The sequence below is a fragment of the Rhinolophus sinicus genome, linkage group LG16 (assembly GCF_036562045.2).
Source record: "Rhinolophus sinicus isolate RSC01 linkage group LG16, ASM3656204v1, whole genome shotgun sequence".
NCBI classification, from domain to species: domain Eukaryota; kingdom Metazoa; phylum Chordata; class Mammalia; order Chiroptera; family Rhinolophidae; genus Rhinolophus; species Rhinolophus sinicus.
This window is the reverse complement of record NC_133765.1, coordinates 10,755,439-10,776,028: the sequence shown is the minus strand read 5'-3', so window position 1 is coordinate 10,776,028 and position 20,590 is coordinate 10,755,439. Positions and strand designations below refer to the sequence as shown.

At 44.5% G+C, this 20,590-nt stretch overlaps 1 protein-coding gene across 2 annotated transcripts in view; it reads right to left on the bottom strand.

Annotated features, from left to right (window-relative positions):
• The window catches only part of KCNJ1 (potassium inwardly rectifying channel subfamily J member 1), a 29,052-nt gene extending 24,025 nt beyond the window's left edge, over positions 1-5,027 (bottom strand). The window contains exon 1 of one of the 2 annotated variants that reach the window (XM_074321420.1): positions 4,780-5,027. The gene's annotated coding sequence lies outside the window, so the exon portion shown is untranslated. The remainder of the gene's footprint in view (positions 1-4,779) is intronic. The other variant, XM_019714823.2, reaches the window with a different exon arrangement.
• Between the last annotated feature and the right edge of the window lie 15,563 nt (positions 5,028-20,590).

Below are 20,590 nucleotides of genomic sequence, written 5' to 3'. Positions count from 1 at the left end.
AGTCTTTCCCTAGGGGTAGTCACCTGAGAGAACTTTGGTTGTTCTAACTGCAAAGACAGTATTAACCTGTTGCTTTCAACTGGGTTGTGTTGCATATTTAAATCCACTCCCTGGGGATATGGTGGCATGTTGATATACCTTGGTAGACACAGTTCCTGAATCCCAGCCAAGAAACATTGGTGTTTGTGCAATTGGAAGGGGGGGGGGGGCAAGGACATTGGGAAATTCTAAAAGAATTGAAATTTCAAGCTTGTATTTCACAATGTATTCAAAAAAGAATCTTGTTTTAGAAGCATATGTGGGTAATATGCATCTAACTAGAATGCAAAGTTTATAAGGCTTGATACCTGCAGAACACAGCAAAGGGGAGATACAGACACACTGATACAGACTATTGTCTACTGGGGAATGGATTTAGGAAAATAACAGGCTTCTTTGAGTGAGGAACTTATTGATCCAAAATGCTGGATGAATTCAGGTTTATATTTTTCCTGGGGACTTTGAGCAAGTCATAGCCTCCTCTAGGCCTCAGTTTCTCCATTTGTACAATGGGTGAGCTGGACTTGATGAGCCCTGGGAATGAGTACTTAAAATTAGTTTCAGTGCTCTGCTTTTTAATGTGAGGATATTGGGTTGAGTTTTATATTAGCAGCTAGAACCCTTAGTAAGAGTTTTCAAGAAGCAACTACTTGGGGTAGATCACCTTTGGATTCCCAATAGTCTCGAAGCTGTCCATTGTTTGCATCATTCTTGGTATTTTTCTGCTATTCTTCAATCAGAGCCAGGGAGTTCCATGGGTTCAGGCATCACTCCCTTTGTTTGCTCATGGATTCTGACAAAACAATGGCCGGAACAGCCACATTCGTTCTCTGAAAATCATTTGTAACACACTCAGCAAGGATGGTTTAGGATCAGCGAGCAGACTCCAGTGAGCCCTTTCACCTTAAGGTTATTTTTTGTTTATGGTTGACTTTTCCAGGCATTTCCCTCCTATATATCTCCATTCTAATTTTTCCTTCATCCTTTTTCTTTTTTTGAAGATTTTTGGTTTTTTTGCTCTTTTGTTTTTCCAATTTCCACATACTCCCTGCTTGTTCAGGAAGATTTATAAACTATATGATCAAGCCAACCATTTTTTTTGCTACCTAGAGCAGAGCTGATATTATTTATGAATCATATATATTCCAGGAGACAGAGCAGAATGGGAAGGCCCAAGGCCTTTTCTCTTCACTTTTGGCTTTACCCTAAGTTATCATAATTCTTTACTTTTCTTTTCTCAACCTGTCAAATCGGAATGATTTTAGTGACCCTGAGATGTATGTAGATGGTAACTTTGGGCTTTCCTTCAACCCCCTTCTCAAGCTGACTCTCACCTCCACCTCCGAAAATGCCCTGCTGATATGGGGAAAAGAGAAGATGGTAAACAGAAGTCTTTAAAACTAATTACTATAGTCAACTATCCTCAATTAATTATTGGGCAAATTTTCTTTCTGTGCCAATAAATTCATCAGTAGTGACTTGACCTAGCAACAAAATGTATTCTGGCATAGTCTTCATGGGCCTTACAACAAATAAGCTGGAATCACTTTGAGTCCCTGTCAGAACCCCAGGAGTTACTTCAGTTGTAGGGAGAAAAGTCCTAGGATTGCCTTAAAGTGGCTAGCCTGCAGTAAGTAGGTCAGAAATTAAACCCCAAAGTGCTGATTTTTCCAGATATTCTGGACTCTGTGAGCTCACTTAATATTTTTTCACTTACCAAGTGGAAGGAGGAAGAATGTATGGAGGACACTGGAGTCAGACAGAGGTGGGTCTGAGTCCCAGCTTGCCACTTTCTGCCTGTGTGACTTGGCTCAGCTTCCTCAGCACAGAGCTCCAATAGTGTGCCTTAGGGGTGTCATGTGTACCAAGACTATGGTGCCCTTGGCCTCATCTAGGGCCTCGTACTCCGAGGTAAAAGACATGTGGGCTCACTCTACTAGAAACACTCCCCCCAGGTATGCATGCATTTCAAAGGTACAGAAAAGCAAGCGGCCTATGGTGGGCTTTGTTTCTGAGGAGGAGGCAGCTGCAAAACCAGTCCCCTGACCTACACAGTCCCTGACTCCCCATAATGTCTCAGGGCCATCAACTCTTCTCCTTGTGGCCAAGAGGCCACAGTGGGTGTTGGGGGGTGGGGGAGGAAGGGTAAACGTAAAGAAAATGTTCTTCTCCATTCAAAGTTTGTTCATCACTTGGACTTTGGAGAAGTTTCCTGAATGAGGTCAACCAACTTGCAGGTTCCTATTTCAAAGCCACACTTCATCCCAGCTGCCAGTCTGCTACTAGATTTTGTATGTTCTACCTCTTGGCAATCTCCAGACCGGCTTCCCTGGCAGTGGTCTTACCCTCCCCAATCTACCTTGTACTTTGCAGACAGAGCAAGATTTTTTAAATGTAAATATGATCTTACATGGTCTCCCACCACCTTCAAGACACTGCCCAAGCTCCTTAGCATCACACACAAGCTCCTTCATCACGTGGTCTTGCTCTGTAGCGTCTCTTGTCTCATCTGTCTTCACCCCTCCCTACACCACCCTCCCCCAACCACACCAGCTCAGTATTCCCTGTATATGCCACTCTCCCTCATGTCTTTGTATTTTAGTAAATGCCATTTCTTTGTTCTGGAATGCCCGAATTCCTGCCCCCACCAGGCCCCCTCCTGCCTACCCAGGGAGTTTAAGATCATACTTCCATGAGGTTTCCTGTAGGTAAAGTAGGATGTCGTTCCTGTGCATGCACTGATTATATCATGGCTCCATTGCCGGGTAACTGTCCCTATTCATCACGGTATTTATCCTGCTAGAGGGTCAGAGCCTGTTTGCACGTACATAACCCCCTAAACTGTAAGTGCCATGAGAACAGGGACTATTCTGTAATTGCCCAGGACCTAGCACAGTCCCCAAAACATAGTGGGTGCTCATTATAAGCTTGTTGAAAGGCAAATGAAGAAAATGCCTGTATATATATATATATATATATATATATATATATATATATATATTAAAATTAATTATATATATATAGTGACCCTGAGATGTATGTAGATGGTAACTTATATATGTATATGTATACACACACACACACACACACACACCGGGGGTGCCAAAGACATCTCTTAAAATGTGTATACATTTTTTTGGCACCGTGTGTGTGTGTGTGTGTGTGTGTGTGTGTGTGTGTGTGTGTTTACATAACATTAATGAGAAGGACAATAATAAAGAGAAGAAAGACAATAGTCATCGTTAGCATCTGAAATGACAGAACCACCAGGAGGAGTGAGAGTTGAGTCAAACTTGGGATCAAACTGCCGAGACATAAGCAATCCAATGAGAACTCTGAGGAGTTAGGAATCCTTCAATCCACGGAGGCCATGGACAGGGAAAAAGGCAAAGCACGGGAGTCAAAGTGGAATCCTTGGGAAACCACTGACCTGTGAAAAGGTCCAAGGTGGATTGATCTATAACCTAGCACAGAAAAATGAATCGCTGAGAAAAGGAAAGGGACACGCATGAGAAATTCCCAATCTCAGCTCTGCAGAGCAAAGCGTACTTGGCAATTACAGCATATTGCATATTTTTTAAAAAATCAGAGAAAACCAAAAGCCACCACAGCACCAATTTTCCAAGAACCAGTCACAAGTGATCCACACTGTGCTTCTTTGCAAGTTCAGCCCTGCACCTAAACTGACTTGCTGTGTTTCCTTACACAGAAGAAAATCCATCTTCATGCCTTAAGTATAAAATTTTAAAAAGCTCTGCTGATGGCTCAGACCTTCCCAGATACCCCTACCCCCATCATTCTTGGGGAAATTAGGTTGACCTAGTGAGGCCACGTCTTCACAGAACAAGGTCGCGTAACCCAAGCCAGGCTCCTAACGGGAAACTGCCGCTGGGTTGGGTAAGTCCTGTCAACCACGGCCTCCTGACCACAGTCACCATGTTTTGCTCCATTTTGTGTGCCCACTAAAGGAAAAATAAGCCCACACTTTCCCTTAAGCTTGCCAATTGCAATAGACAAACTTCTTTTGAGTGACTCTGCACAGAATCTACAGCAGAGATGTTTGGAGAACGAAGCCCATGCCTATTCATTCTTGTGCTCATATAAAGCAGAGCATAGGAGAAGAGTGGTATTCACTGCCACAGAGCATTTGTCACTGCAATATTTAGGGAGCTGAACAAAAGATGAGAAATCCAAACGCAGTCACTGGGAATCACGCAGCATTTCAAAAAATGAAGAAAAGGCATTTTGATGAATGAAAATGAAATGTCTTCCTAACACCTTTCACCCAGATAAGACTTACACCTTTTCCATACTAGCCCTCATTAGCACCTTTATCCTCTACCTGAATGATGGAAAAGGTGTGAGAGAGTTTCCGCTATTATGCAAGATCTTGCAGCAACTGAAGATGCCATCAGAGACAGAAGCTCTACCTACACACGTCTACTACTAAGAAAAGAACCGTGGCACCAGGCGTGGGGCGACCACAGGGTTTAACTGCCCTCCCGCTCCAGGCTGCGCAATGGCCAAGGGAGGGCAAGATGAAGCTCACAGTGGGTAATCCACATGCGACCAGAAGATCAAGAGCATCAAGTGAGTGAGTGGTTTTAACCACACTTTTATCCCCCAGGGAGTGATGGACACTCTGTTGAGATTTGAGGTAGAGAAATGAGGGCTAAATTTCCACCAGAATTAACTCCTTTTTGTCAACCCCCGGGGCAATATGGCATTTCTCCTCCTTACCTCATGGATTGCCAGAGTGAATATTGAGACAAAACCTCGATTTCTTAGTCCTCCCAAAAGCAGCCGGATCTTTGATGAGAACGAGTCCTTGTACCTTTGGTCCAAGAGTTTGAGTGTCCCCGGTGAGGGTGCCTGAGGTCCTGCTGGTTTTATGAGTCTGTGGGTCAGCTCAGACTGTCTGCCCCCTCATCTGTATGCAACAGCTCTCAAAAAACACAGTTTACTTTAGAACCGGATCCAACAAGAGTAGGCGTGGTAGTAAAATGAGCTAGATACACCAGAGGTGTTGAGCTGCCAGGGCTAATTAAGAAAGATTTGTTTATGGAGCCATGGCTTGGAACCAGAAGGCCAGTTTGCTAGGGCTGACAGTGTGCCAGTCAAATGGGTAAGGCTGTGCATGTGTGCATCTAGGCTGGATGCTCCCAGGTGTGAGTATCGGGGGACCCTAAGGAGCCCCTCCAAAATTTCTCCTGCTCACTCAGTAACCATAGAGGGTCAGGTGGACCTGACTATTCCTTGGCCATTCATCTGTCTCCCTGGTCCCAGCACAGTGTAGGGCTTTGTAGCAGACTTTAGAGCAAAGCAGACTGGGAGGGAGGCCCTGCTCAACCAACCTTGTCACTGGGGGCAATTCTTAGCTTCTCGCCCCCGGAGGTCTGTGCTGGGGAGTGAGACAATGTATGTAATGCATGTGGTACACACTTGACATTGAGTAAACACTCATGAAAATCAATATATGCCACGTATCAGCTTTCTTTCCTCCTTCCCGACCCCATCCCCTGGTGTCATCTCCCTCTCATTTATATTGAGGGAGAAGAGGTCTTATCTCACAGCCTCCTGAGTAGCTATGTTTTCACTGTCTTTCCCTGTGATGTGCCCTCCATGGACCATCACTGGAAACCACCAGAGCATCAGAAAAGAGTCTCCTTAGTAAGCTGTCGCTCTGTTTTTATAGAGTAGCGGGGGCGGGGGGTTATATGAATAGGCCACACATCCTTTCACTGTCTGTCCCCTTCTCCACACGACACAAGACAACATGGGGAATCAGATTTTACTTGAGCTTACGTGATTAAAAGAGCAGGAGAAGCTACAGTCATACTGGAGTGCGGAGGCTGTGTTCCAATGATTCTGACACCACTCAAGTGCACAGGGGAATTAATACATCATGGTTTTCATAAAGGGGATACAATGGAAATGAATGCATCATTATATGGGAAATAGAAATTTTGTTTTCAAACACTATAAGTATATTCTGTTGCTGTAGTAAAGGAGAAATAATAGTGTAGTTGTAAGTAAAACAGCTTATAGTAGCATTTTTCATGTGAAGTTTGATTTAAGAGACCTCTTCTTGGGAGCAGCAGGACCATGGGAGAAAAAGTACATGAGGGGAAATTCAAAGCTCATGCTAAACATGACTCCCCTTCACAGAGGGCTTCCTGTGAGCACAGCAGTTCCCACCCTTGCTGCCCTGTCCCTAGGCTCCCTCCTCTCTCCCAAAGCACCTCCTTGCCCCATGCTCCACTGTGTGACCCTCTACCTACTTTTCCAGGTATCCCAACCCCACCTCTCAGGATAGCCTCCCAACCCCAGGTTCACCCCTTTCCACCTCTGAGCAGAGCGTCTCCCCAAGTCGGGTGTGGGACCATGAGAACGTGCCCTGCCGACCTGTACATGAGGGGAAATAAGTGTCCAGGGCCCTGGCTGCTCCTCTCCAAAATGGCTGAGCACTGTACCAGCACAGGGAGACCACTGCTGGGGAGGGGGGTGCTCCTCTGAGCGTGCCTCTGGCTGGAGAACGCTGCATGGCTATGTGGAACCTTCCCTAAACTCCAGGGCAGGCTAGGATACGTCAACCTTCCCTCCTTCTCTCCTTCACTCAGGGTCAGCCTTGAATCACGCCTGACGGCTCTCCTACCTCCTGCCCTATTTCCTCTCACTTCGGTGTTTCCCCATCTGCACGCTATTAGCTCCATCTTGGTGTCTGCTTCTCCCAGCCTGGAACCTGGTCTGTTCTGACAGGGTGAGACTGTCAGAAAACTTTGGCAGGAAGCAACATTGGGTTTGCACAGGACAATTGAAGAAAAGGGTTCTCACGAACCAAATTCTAGAGCAGGGGCCCACGCAGGCCAACTTCTGAGTGTGAGTTGTGGGTATGCCTTTCATTCTCCCAGTTATCCACCAGACGACTGGAAATACACACACACAGACAAACCCACACCTCTCAAAGGTAAACATTAGTTCTCAGAGACAGTACAGAACAAACCCCAAATGAGAAACATAAATGTTTTCTTAAGTGCCTCATTCCTTTGCAAGGCAGGTACCTCCTGCACAACAGAGTCAAACGTCCCATTATTATGCAGACCAGGTAGTTACCTTAACCCTATCCCCCTGTCCTTGCTCCCACCTTCAAACAGCCCCTTGGGATCTGCTGGGAAAGAGAAAGAGGTTGTTGCTAAGCAACGGAGAGGGCAGGGCTGAGGCATTCCTCCTTCCACTTCCACGATTTGGGTTATAATGTGCAAGTGAAGACATTATGCCTGATGCAACACTGCACCTTCCATAAAACCAACGTAACTCGTCTTCTTATTCTCTCCCCTGCCCACCGTCTTCGTGGAGAAACTGCTCCTGTCTCACCCAACTGCTGCTTCTCCCACCTCTGCTGTCACAGAGTGAGACCTCATCAGCCTGCAGCCTGTGCAGTGAGGAGAGTGCCTCTCCCCTCTTTCCCTGGGTCTGTCCTGGCCTCTGGGCTGACCCTGCTGGCATCTGCCAGCATTTACTCCTTAAAGCACCCTGAGCCTCCCACCTCTGCACCTGAGCGTCAGGACCAAGTCCATGGAGTGTTTTTCTCTAAAGAACTGTGGAACATTTCAGACATTCTTCTATCATGACTAATATTCTGACAGGAGCAATTTGGATAAATAGGCCTTTAGAAGTGCCTGTCAGATTCCAGGGAAGACAGGGTATCCCAAGCACACAAGAACGAGTTCTGAGGGGCTAGAACCCTGAACAGGCACAGGAGATGATGACAGGGACAGCAGGCAGGATGTGGCAAAGCCGAACCAAGTTCTGGGGCCCATGAGTGGGTGCAAGATGGGTGCAGAGTGGGTGCAGACCAGGGCGAGAGCAGCCAGCCACAGCAACGTGGCCAGGGCGAGTTCCTCCTGGTCTGCACAGAAGGGAAACAACCTAGTCTGTGCTACGTGCCCCGCACACATCACCTCGCTTCATCCTAACAACCTTTGGGATTGGCGTTATTTCCATCAATGTACAACAGAGAGGTAAGGACACTTGTCTCTGGGCTCACCAAGCCAGGCCCACCTGTGACGAGCAGGCTCGTCCTAACCATTCCCTCACTGACGTGATCATCTGCGAGGGGGACACAATTTCCTTACGTGATGCAGCAGAGGCTGGTCATTGTCCTGTTCCTGCTCTAGTTAGTTAAAAAAAAGCAGTTCTCACTGTACACTTTCTCACACAATACAGGTTCTTTTCAAAGCACTGAACTCACCATTTGGAGAATCCGGAAATAAAATTTAAAAGAATTTTAAGTTGAAAATATGGTGGACGAAACAAATGTTTATTTTTGCTCCCTCCTGAACTCAACAAAAATGAGAGTAAAGAAGGTTTTTAAAAAGGTGAAAATCCACAAAGACAAAGAGAACAGGAAAGGAGACAACAGCAGTCAAGGGATTTTTATAAAGTGTTGGAAGGTGGGAAACAAATGAACAGGGCAGATCAGCAAGAGCTGAATCCAAGTGCCTGCCTAGGGAGAAGTCAGCTGCAAGCTCTCAAAGGCCCAGGGGTGGGGCAGCCTAGGTACCTCTGAAGGGGGCTGATGTATGGGGTTGGACAGAGCGCAATTAGTTGTAAGTCTTTGTAGGAAATAAGTTCTCCAGCCTAGGGTTTGAGGTTTACTCTAGAGAAAAACAGAGAATATGGATTGGGGTTCTTCAAACGTAGCTGAGGGAAGGGGTGAAGCACTGTACTTGAAACAGAAGAGAGTTGTGTGAAAATCTGCCCACTGAATGGGAGACCCATGACCCCCTTCCTCCACTCGGCATCCAGGTGTATGACAGCAGCTGCACAAGAGAAGGGTAAGGTGGGGAGGGTTGGGGGAGTAGGGCGGGTTGGGAATTTGGTGGGGTTCACTCAGGGTAAACTCAATAAGCTGAGAGGAAAGACCTCCCAGTACTGACACCTGGGCATCACCTAACTCAAAGGACCAGACCCACCCCCTCCCTCACAGCTTCCCATGAGCCTCTCTAGAGCTTCAGTGCCAACAGGCAGCCAAGGGTCATCAGACATTAGCATGAAAGAGAACAATCAAGACAAAATGTAAAGGGAACCTGCAGTAACAGAGTAGGAGCAAAATAAATTTCGCAAACCCACACTTACCTCCAGAGAGAAAAGATTATATTGCAGATGTGACACAAGAACAGAAGGCTAGAAAAGAAGAGCACTTGAAAATTAAAAATATTAGAGCAGATAAAATCAATGGAAAACGAAGCTGAGAAAACCTCTCAGAATGCTTTTCTAAGGATTAAGGACAGGAGAACAGAGATAAGTAAAGTATAGGGTCAATGCAGGAGAGACTTAGCATCCACGTGCTAGGATATGGCCGCCATGATGATGGACACAGCCAACCTCCAAGTATGGGGAGCAGAGCAGGCTGAGGCACCAGCCTACGCCTGCTGGAATCCATCACAGTCTCTGCCCCAAGGCTTTGCTCCCATGGGCTGCTCCAGCCACTGACTCAGTGAAGCCTGGCACCAAGGCAGGTTAGTCCCTGGATGGGGTGGGAGTGCTCTCAGCTACAGGACAGCAGTCTAGGATGTGCCACCTCCAACCTTCCCTCTCTGTCTCCTTCACCATGGGTCAGACTTGCCTCACAGTCTTCCCCAGATCCTCCCTGTTTTCTCTCAAGGGTATCACCTTTAACAGAATCCTTATATGTTTGATTCTGTCCTGGCATCTTCTTCGTGGAGGACGCAGAGTAGTATATAAGAGTCTAGAAAGAAAGACTTGAAAAAAAAATAGAGGGGAAGAATTATAAAAATAAAGATATATTTTATTAAATTCTCAGAATGAAAGGCCATGAGTTTCCAAATTGAAAGGGCCCATTAAGAACCCAGAACAAAAAATGTTAAAATACGCACATCAAGGCAATTTTATAAAATTTCAAAAAAAAAAAAAAAAAACAGATAAAGAAAGAGAAATATAGTACACATAAAGGATTATGAATGATTTTGAACTGAAATGGCACCTGATTCCCCAACAGCAGCATAAGATGCTACAAAACAGTGGAATATATCCCCGCTGAAATCATCAGGAGAAAATGATTCTAGGCCTAATCTAACCTGCAAATAAATGTGCAGGTGGAATAAAAACAATTTCAGATATGCAAGGTTCAAATGTTATTTCTCATGGACTGTTCTCCAGGAAGTTACTTGAAGATGCAATTGCCAAAATAGAGGGAAGAAATTCAGAAAGAGGGACACAAGAAATCGGGGACACAAAGACCAAGCACAGGTAGATGTGAAGAGGCTTGCCTGGGTGATGGTGAAGGGCTAGCCTGGAGGATATCTGCCCGGTGTCCCCAACAACAGGCAGGCAGAGGGATGGCTGCCTCTCAGAGAAAATGGGACAGAGTCACCCGATGTAGGTTAACAACCATAGGTTTATGATTCTGAAGGAGATTTTCAAAATGAGTCAGTAATAGATATACAGAGAATCAAGTAAATGAGAAAATCATTAACTTTACTACATAGAAACATTTATAAAGAAAAGAAAATAATACACTACTTGTCTCAACTGTAACTATATTTAGAGAGTCATAATAACATAAGCATTGAGTTTTGAGCTAATATAATATTTGACGTGGCTTTACAGAGAGGATGGACAGGAGGGAAGTGTAGAAGGAACAGGGTGTGGGAGAGCTAACCTCCCAGATGAGAATGTCAGTACACAGTGTCTAACATGGAAAAAGCAGTGTATAGCAGTATAAGCCCTTCATTTAGAAATAAGGAAGTAAACATTAAAAGAATACCTTTTACCAAAGCCGCAGGATCTGAAAGTGGTTCCTAATACCTAATGCTGAGTGACTCGGGCGTGTTTGTACACAGTTTGTCCTTTCAGGTGGAGGGAAAGGAGGCTGCATCCTCCACTGACTACCTCATCATCAGGGGCATGTGGGTGTCTCCTTATGTCTTCACCCACACAGCCCCTCTCAACGTTTGCCTGAGGGCAGGGGCCCTTCTCGGTAATACCACTCCAAGGCTAGCACTCATATTTGGGCTATGGGGTTGTGATTCTTTCCTGGTAGACAACACTTCCCTCTTCTTGTCTCTAGTTCCACAGGGGGGAGGGGGTCTTTACTGGCCATGTGGACAACACTCTCGGCAGCCCCATGTGTCCCATCCAGAGAGGAAGAAATGAGCAGTATCTGCTTCAAGACTTACTGACACATGATTTTGTCATCAAAATTTCAGGTTTTTTGTAAAACAAGCACATCCACATGTTATTCCAACACAGTGAAACGAAGTTGGAATCTTATCTAGACATAAACCTACAAGCCATCTCCACTCTGTTCATAAGGGAAGAGATTTCCTGTGTCCCAGGCCTCGGCTGGGACTCCTGGGTGGTGACTCCTTGGAAAGCCCTTCTTTGATTTGGGAAGTGTAACAATGGTAATTCCACAACAAGCAAAACACATCACCCTCCAGGCCTTCCAGCTCCTAAATGGCACAGGACAGAGGGACTCTGCTGAAACATGTTCTTTCATCTTTGGGCCTGGATTTTCTTGAGAATCAGTGTCTGGTGAAAGAATGGTGGTAAATCTGAACATGTTTGCTGCAGAGGACAACTGGATAATCCCACTGAGATGCCAGAAAGGAAAGAGCATTGTTACACAGATTTCACAATGGGAAGATGTTGAGGAAGACTTCCATGAAATGCTCTTCCTCTGAAACATTCACTGCTAGCCACTGAAGGGGAAAGCATATGATTCTGTGAAATTCCAGGTCAAAACACTTTTGAAAAAAGAAATAGAATTGAATGAAGGGAGGACTTTGAAAATTCCATTGTACTCATTAAAAGCTTGCTGAGGGCCTTCCTAGATACAAGTCCAGCACCAGGCACTTCGGGGAGTTACAAAGATGAATAAAACATGGCCCTTGCCCTTGGAGAGTTTAACATTTTGGTAGAGGAAAAGACCATCACACACAATAAGGTACAAATGCAACGGAAGTGTTATGAATGAAGAGGAGAAGAGGTTATTTCTGACTGGAAACATTTGGGAAGCTTCCTAGAGATGGACGCTATCAGAAGGACAGAATTGCACCAGGTGGTTGTGGGAGGTGGGGAGTAGCTAAGGAGAAATAGTTTGGAGGCTGGAGAGCAAAGGTGGCTTTGGGATCTGGGGATTATTCAAGGGAAGATATGTAGGTTTAAGAGAAGGCCTATTGGTAGATGAGGCAGAAGAGGGGCCGGTGGAGACAAGATGGCGGAAGGATGTGCTGTGCTTGGTATTTTGACCTTTAATCTATGTCCAACTGCGTGACTATCATAGCTCTGGCGGAGGGGGCAGACACTGGGAATGCAAGAGTGATAGGTCTCTACCAAGATGATGCTTGCCATTTTTCTTTTTTTGGATTTTATATCTGTAAGAATTTTACCATGTTTAACTCAGAATTTTACATTTACATCAATGATTGCACATTTTGACATCTCTAGTATATTTTTGACATTGTGGGGACACATCCTGTAAGTCCAAATCTCACATACACAGACACACATGTGTTATTTATGGAGCTCTGCCATTCACGCCACTCAGGAAGAGCCATTAAACAAAGAAGAGGTGTCAAGAGGCTTCAGACTTGGGCCTGTTCCTCTTTCTGCCAGGCTTTCTAGAAAGAGTTGCCACTCTTCAGCAATGCCCTGAGGCCTTCTTGACTCTCAGAAATGCTTGGAAGGAGGAATAGAGTTTAGTTACTTCCCTGAAGCAAATGCTTCACCAATGCTAAGCAGCAGCAGTGTTTTTCCACCTCCCCAGCCTTTTGAGATAAATAGAACATGGCTGCAGGCTGTTTTCTTCAGGTAGACTCTGTGTAATGACCATGACTGGATTTCATGTCCCTCCCCTGAGGAGGGAACCCTCCCAGGGCTCTGTACTTTTAACCCTGTGGGTTCTCAGATGTCTGCAGTCAGCAGGCAAGTGCTCATGCTAGAATTCTAAAGAGACTGGAGTCAGGACTCCTGGGTCCACAACTTGTCCCACCACCATCTCCTCTGCTGAGAGTCTGCTCTCACTCATGAAAAGCACAGCAGTGAGACATGGAAGTGAGGTCCTCAGGTAAGGACAATAATGCCTTTTCAGCTCTGCAGTTCCCAGGCATTTTGCTGTTCTGTCTTGTCTGTGTTTCTGTGAAGGAAGCAGTCAGAGATGTATTTTCCTAATCCTCATTTTCTAATCCTGAGGAAACAGAGGCTTGGCAAGATCCGTTCTTGCAGGGTCTCGAATGCCGTTCCAAAAGGGCCCTGGTGTTGGCAGTGAAACCTGGGTTGAGACCAGGCTCAGTTACTATGTGAACCTTTTAAGCATTTTTAATCACTAAATACCAAACCAGCAGTCTGAAAAGCATTGTACCCTGCCCCCCTTTTCCCCAAGCAGTTGCCTTCTTGGAATGGAAAGAGAGGTTTGTAGATCCACAAAACCTCACATTGAAAGGGAGTTTAGAAATCACCTCTGGCTTGCCCACATTTCCCAGGCTTTTGCCCCCTCAATGACATCCACCCAAACACTCCAGACTGCCTATAGTCTTCTTTTAAAAGCCTGGCCTTTGGAGCACAGCACTCTAGAGGCACACTCCAACCAGCCCAAGTGGAACAGGACCACCACCCCCTTCATTCTAGACATAATGTTCTGATTCATGCCCCCTTAGAATGCATGGGGAGACTCATGTTGAGCTAGAGGTGGCTTTTGTTTTGTTTACAAGTGTCAAACAATCCATATATCTCCCAGCCTGCACTTGAAGGGCTTGCATTCAGCTGACTTGCAGAAAACCACACAGATTCATCATCTGTAGAGGAACCAGAATTCAGATCCAAGACCCTGATTCCACTTTGCTATGGAGGGGCAAACACTAAGCAAATCACAAAGACAAAATACTCCCCTAATATCTTTCCTGGTCTTTGAACATCCAGGAACTGGGCAGGAAACTTGATAAGTCTCCAGGAGGACCTAAGATCCCCTCTCCCCAGCGCCTGGGGGAGAGCACTCTGGGCTTGATAATGAAATTACAAACACAGGTCACAAAGAGCCCCCTCTTTCCTTTTTCAAATTTCTTTTACATTTCTCTTATTTTTTGAAATGTTTGATTTCTTTTATAACCTGAGAGCTCCTGCAAAAAAACAAATGTGGGCAATTTACTATGAATTTAAAAAATTTAACTATATAAAAATAAATCTTTGAAAAAAATGTAATATATATAGGTTGTCTTAGCACTTTGGACTGAGAGGCTGTCTGGAACCTGAAGTGATGAATACAAATAGGGCAGGAAGACTTCCCACAGGCCCCAGGGGTGGCTTTATCACAGAAACTTGCTTTTCATTCTGAAGACTCCACCTCACCGCTTTGCCGACCACTGTCTCACACGAGCAGAAGGGAAGATAGCTGCCTCCAGAAAGCTGTCTTCCTGGGCTGCTCAGCCAAGAAGCCCAGATCCCTGAGCCAGCAGCACCTAATCCTTGCAGTCCTGGTTGTCACTTTTCTGGTCACTTTTATCCACAAGCATAGCTTTTTCCCTTGCTGACTCGAGATTCCTGGGAAACAGGTTTCTCGTCTGAGTTATCATTACCTCTCCAGAATTCTTCAAGCTCTAAAGCTAAGAAGCTTGAAACCTTGTCCAAAGAATAAATGAATGACTAAAATCAAGTTTCCTCTTTCCTTTGCCTTACACAGCCTGCTAATGTAGGATGCTCGTTTCCCTGCAAAAGAAATTTTTTTCTAGGAGTTGCCAGCTGGTGTGTTCAAGATCAAGGCACAAGTTGCATGTAACATCCTGTAGGATTTTTTTCTGCTGCCCTGGCACCCCGGTGGTGATGTCGTAGTCACAGAGCTCCCTGTGCCTTTCTTCACTGGGGGTGTCACACAGGGTTCCTGACACTGTGCCAGGTTTTGACAAAATGAGCAGAGGACGCACTTTTCATTTAAGGGGCTGGAAAGTTACCCAGATAGCCTTGCTAGGACCAACACACACACCCATGGGGGCCTGAGTTAAGGACAACTCTGAGTGGACCTATCACAAGGTGCTCAAAGACCAAGGGTGGCTGCCTGGTGACAGTGTCTGGCTGATGTTCTTCCCTTAGGGCTGCAATCCCTGTGGCTGCCATTAGATTGTTGGGGGAGCACCCTCACGCTGTCTCAGTCACGCCCAGGCTTGTGGAACCCCACAGCGCATGAAGTTCAAGCCAGAACAGCTGACCAGAGGAGGAAGGGGTGGTGGGTCTCCCTGCCCTTCGTAGTGGTCTGTTGCGGAGCAGGTCTAGGGTGAGGACCTGACAGAGCGGAGGACCAGCGAGTCATGCTGGGAATGTTTGGAAAGCTAGAGGGAAGGGCTCTGTGGGGCTCCTAGTCCTATGTTGCAACCAGACTGGCCAGTGGTTTTCTGGGGTTTCTCACCTAAGTGTCTCAGACACTTTGTTCTAAATGCTCTGTTGTTCACATATGTCCCCATAAAATCAGAAGTCAAGTCAAATCCATTCACACGTTCCCAGCTGGTCACCCTCTGTGCTCACTGAGTGCTCAGGGAAAGGGGAGGAGGCAGGTAGCAAATTCCCCTCGTGCAGACACTTGGCAGGCACTTTCTCCCAGGCTCACATATTCATGAGGGTCAGCTTCTTGACTCAGGCACACAAACCTAGGCTCTGGAAATTGCCAACTTCTGTAATCACAAAGAACAGTACCCAGAGCCAGTCCAGTGACCTTGAAGTTGAGGCCATTTGGGCCACATTAACTGATGTGAGAGATGTTTTCCCTCCAGGGTGACCAGCCCTGACCATGACGCTTAAAAATCCTAATGTCAGACCTAATGCTATGGGACACTCTTCAAGATCCACAGTCCCTAAAGGACAAATCACAAACCCTGGACCCTCTTGGAATATCTAAAATTTGGATTCCAATGAGCGGGTCTCACTAGCCTTCCAGCCAATATCCCCGCTCTCTCTTGGGCCCCACTGTGACTTTTGGTGTTACATAATGAGGATTTCATTTGAGGGAGGACACCTGTTTTAGAATAAGGGCCCTAAATGTCAGAGTGACAGCCTCAGGAAGCTTGGGTAGTAGGAAAAACACTGAACTTGGAGTCAGAAAATCTGGGTTTAAGATGGCCTTTGCCACTTCATAGCAGGGTGACGCTAAGGAAGTTACATAACTTCACTGAGTCTCAGCTTCCTCCTTTGTAAAAGGGACAAATTGAGTTGCTTTATACAACACTGTGGCAAAGTGCCTCATTGTTACTAAGTGCTATATCAACATCATTACTGCTATTATTATTATGTGTAATACTTAGATCAGATATAACCAGAGACCAGGAAATCTGGTATCAGTTCTAAGTCCTCTACCAACGCATAGCAGAAGCCATGCCATGCTCTTCTCAACTGTGACACAGAGGTAGAGACAGCCATCTCCACTGGTACTGTGGACCACAGAGCTGTGGACATGGAGGTCTGGGGTGGCTGGGTGCTCTTTGCAGACTGGCGAGCACAAACAGAACTTGGCTTGGGTACTATAGTGCAGGGCTGTACCCATCCTCCAGCAAGAGAATCCCAGCAGTAAATGCTCCTCTTGAAAAGGGTCTTGACATTGTTTATAAGATCTGACAATAACTAACAGGATTATGTCATAAAAATGGCGGTGTGAGGTGAGGCTCTTGAAATCTCCCTTGGAATTTACAACAAATTGAACAACTATAATTCCACAAAGGACTCCCTGCACAGCAGACAGACAAGACTAAGAGGCATGCAACTGAAATCATCTAAAGGTGGACAAATTGGGGGAGCGGGGGAGGAGAGAAGGGGAATGTGTGGAGATGTGGGCCGTGCGGAGCTTGGAGCTCCGAGCTCCCTGCATTCTGGAGCTACAGCAGTGGTGGGAGAGGGAAGAATTCAGACTGCTAGGGCTCTGCTTATGGCCCACAGTCCTGCCTGAGGGATCAGCATGTAACATGGCTGAACCCAACGCTCACAGCAGAGATCTTGGAGCAAAGACTGAGGGAAGATGGGTAAAAATGGTGGTTTAAGCCCTCACTGCCAAGCAAAGGACAGAAGGCATAGGCACTGGAGCCTAGCAGACCCCTCCCCACTCTCCCAGAGCACAACCTACCCCCACCCTCCTAGCCTAGAAGTAGAACACTAGCAGTGTCAGATCAAAAGAACAAAATATTTGCAGTTCTGAGAACTGCAGCCTGCAGCCACAGACTCCCAGCCCAACTAGTTCCAGTGAACAGGAGGGAGCCTTGGGTACAGGACTGGATGTGCTGGCGGTCGCTATCATTGATATGGGCCACCTCTCGCAACCCACCCCTCCCCTGTCCCCACCTATCTAGGCAGATCCCTACAGGAGTAAACAGAGCCGCTTAAACACACAGGCTCTGAAACTGGAGCAGGAAGAGCTTTGGAACTTCAGAAGCTCTCCACATCCCCCCATGGAGGTGGTGCCCTGTGACCCAGGTGACCTGTTCACAGAGGAGAAGCCTGCCTTTCAGGGAATCCCCCCATTGTGGGAGAAGCTGAAACAACGCAGAGAAAATATAACACTATAGCATGAGAGAGAATAAGAGGCTGCAGGCAGAGAGAAAGTAAAACATTCCACCAACACCGACTGGAAAACAAAAGAAAAGATCTCTTCCTATCAGAACCCACTCATGCAGATGCCTAGGAAGAGAAACAATAAATCAGTAATTGCCATGAATAACCAAGGCAACAAGACAGCTCAGAAAGAAAATGAAAAGTCTCCAGAACATGAACTTACAGGCGTGGAAATATGTGACTTAAATGACAGAGAATTCAAGATTGCAGTTCTTAAAAAACTCAATGAGATGCAAGAAAACACAGAAAGGCAGTTCAATGAACTCAGCAACACAATCAAAGAACAAAATGAACATTTTCCCAAAGAGATTGAAATTTTAAAAAAGAAACAAATAGAATTTCTGGAGATTAAGAACTCAGTAAAAGAAATGAAGAATGAAATAGCCAGCTTAGGTAATAGAGTTGACCAGATGGAGGAAAGAATTAGTGACATCGAAGATAGAAATCTGGAGATGACACAGACGGAAGAAGAGAAAGACTTGAGAGATTAAAAAAAAAAAAAGAAAGAACTTTACAAGAACTTTCTGACTCCATCAGAAAGAGCAATATGAGAGCATATCAGAAGGAGAATAAAGGAAGAAGGGAATAGAGAGTGTATTCAAAAACACAGACAATGAGAACTTCCCAAATTTGTGGAAAGAACTGGATCCTCAAATCCAAGAAGCAAACAGAATACTTGATTACCTCAACCCCAACAGGTCTTCTCCAAGGCACATTGTATTGAAGCTGTCAAAAGTTAACGACAAAGAATCCTCAAAGCAGCCAGTGAAAAGAAGATGGCAACGTACAAAGGAAAGCCCATTAGATTATCATCAGATTTTTCAGCAGAAACTCTACAAGCCAGGAGAGAATGGAATCAAATATTCAAACTATTGAAAGAAAGAAACCATGAGCCAAGAATACTATATCCAGCAAAGATATCCTTTAGATATGAAGGAGGATTAAAGACTTTTCAAGACATACAGAAGCTGAAAAAATTTTCTAACACATGATCTGCACTACAAGAAATACTGAAGGAGGCCATTCGACCTGAAACAAAAAAGCAAAAGAATACGAAACCGTGAGTAGTATTATGAACAGACAGAAGCAGGAAATGGCAAACCCTACACCAAATAAGACACTATACACTTAAACATAACATACAGGGTAAAGAAGGGAAATTAAAAAAAAAAAAAAAACACTTTTAAAAAGAGGGAAAAGACAATTTGGTATTGCAGTGCAGAAATCACAGCATAAGTAGGGATAATTTGTGACAACAAAAACATAAAAGGGGCAAGAGTAAAGGTCTGAACTGGCACATGGGAATGGAGAAAGTAAGCATGCTGAGGAAAATGGAATACTCTAAATATGAAACTTTCTTTTACATAAACTTAAGGTAACCACTCAAATAAAAATCCAGAACTGATATATATATATATATATCATAAAAAAGAATAAAAATCATAGAATACCACCACACTGAAATAGACAGCAACAAAAAGGCAAAGAAACAGTGGAGACATAGTCCTACCAGAAAACCAAAGGTAAAATGATAGGAAATCCTCATAAATCAATAATCACCCTAAATGTAAATGGACTGAACTCATCAATAAAAAGGCACAGAGTAGCAGATTGGATCAAAAAAATGAAACCCAACCATATGCTGTCTCCAAGAGACACATCTCAGCTACAAGGACAAATATAGACTCAAAGTGAAAGGGTGGAAACTGACACTCCAAGCAAATGGTATTCAGGAAAAGAAGGTGTATCCATGCTGATATCAGATGAAACAGACTTCAGGATAAAAAAAGATAACAAGTGACAAAGATGGACTTTTCATAATGTTAAAGGGGACTATACAACAAGAAGACATAACAGTCATCAATATTTATGTCCCCAATAAAAGAGCACCGAAATATACCAAGCAAATACTAACAGAACTAAAGGGAGAAATTGACTGAAACATAATTATACTAGGGGACCTAAATACACCATTGACAGCTATGGATAGATCATTCAAACAGAAAATAAATAATGAAATAGCAGCCCTAAATTACACATTAGATGAAATGGATAGAATTGACATTTATAGAGCACTTCATCCTAGAATATCAGACTATATATTCTTTCCTAGTCTACATGGAACATTCTCAAGGGTAGACCATATATTGGGACATAAAACTAGCCTCAGCAAATTTAAGAAGACGGAAATCATACCAAGCATATTCTCTGATCACAAGGCTTTGAAATTGGACATCAACTGCAAAGAGAGAGCAGGAAAAGCCACAAATACATAGAGATAAAACAACATACCTTTAAAGAACAAATGGGTCAAAGAAGAAATAAGAGGAGAGATAAAAAAAAATACACAGAAATAAATGACAATGAAAATATATCCTACCAAAATTTTGGGGATGCAGCAAAAGCAGTTTTAAGAGGGAAATTTATATCATTACAGGCCTATCTCAAGAAACAAGAAAAATCCCAGATAAATAACCTCACGTTACACCTGAAAGAACCAGAAAAAGAAGAATAAATGAAACTGAAAGTCAGCAGAAGAAAGGAAATAATAAAAATCAGAGCAGACCTAAATGAAATAGAGAACAAAAAGACAATAGAAAAAAATGAATGCAACAAAGACCTGATTCTTTGAAAAGATTAATACAATTGACAAACACTTGGCTAGACTCACTAAGATAAAAAGAGTAAAGACACAAATAAACAAAATCAGAAATGAAGAGGGGAAGTTACCACGGGTGCCACAGAAATACAAAGGATCACCCAAGAACATTATGCCACCAAATTCAATAACCTAGAAGAAATGGACAGGTTCTTAGAAACAGATAGCCTTCCTAGGCTGAACCATGAAGAACTGGAAAATCTGAACAGACCGATCACCAGTAAGGAAATTGAATCAGTCATCCAAAACCTTCCCAAAGGCAAAAATCTGGGACCAGATGGCTTC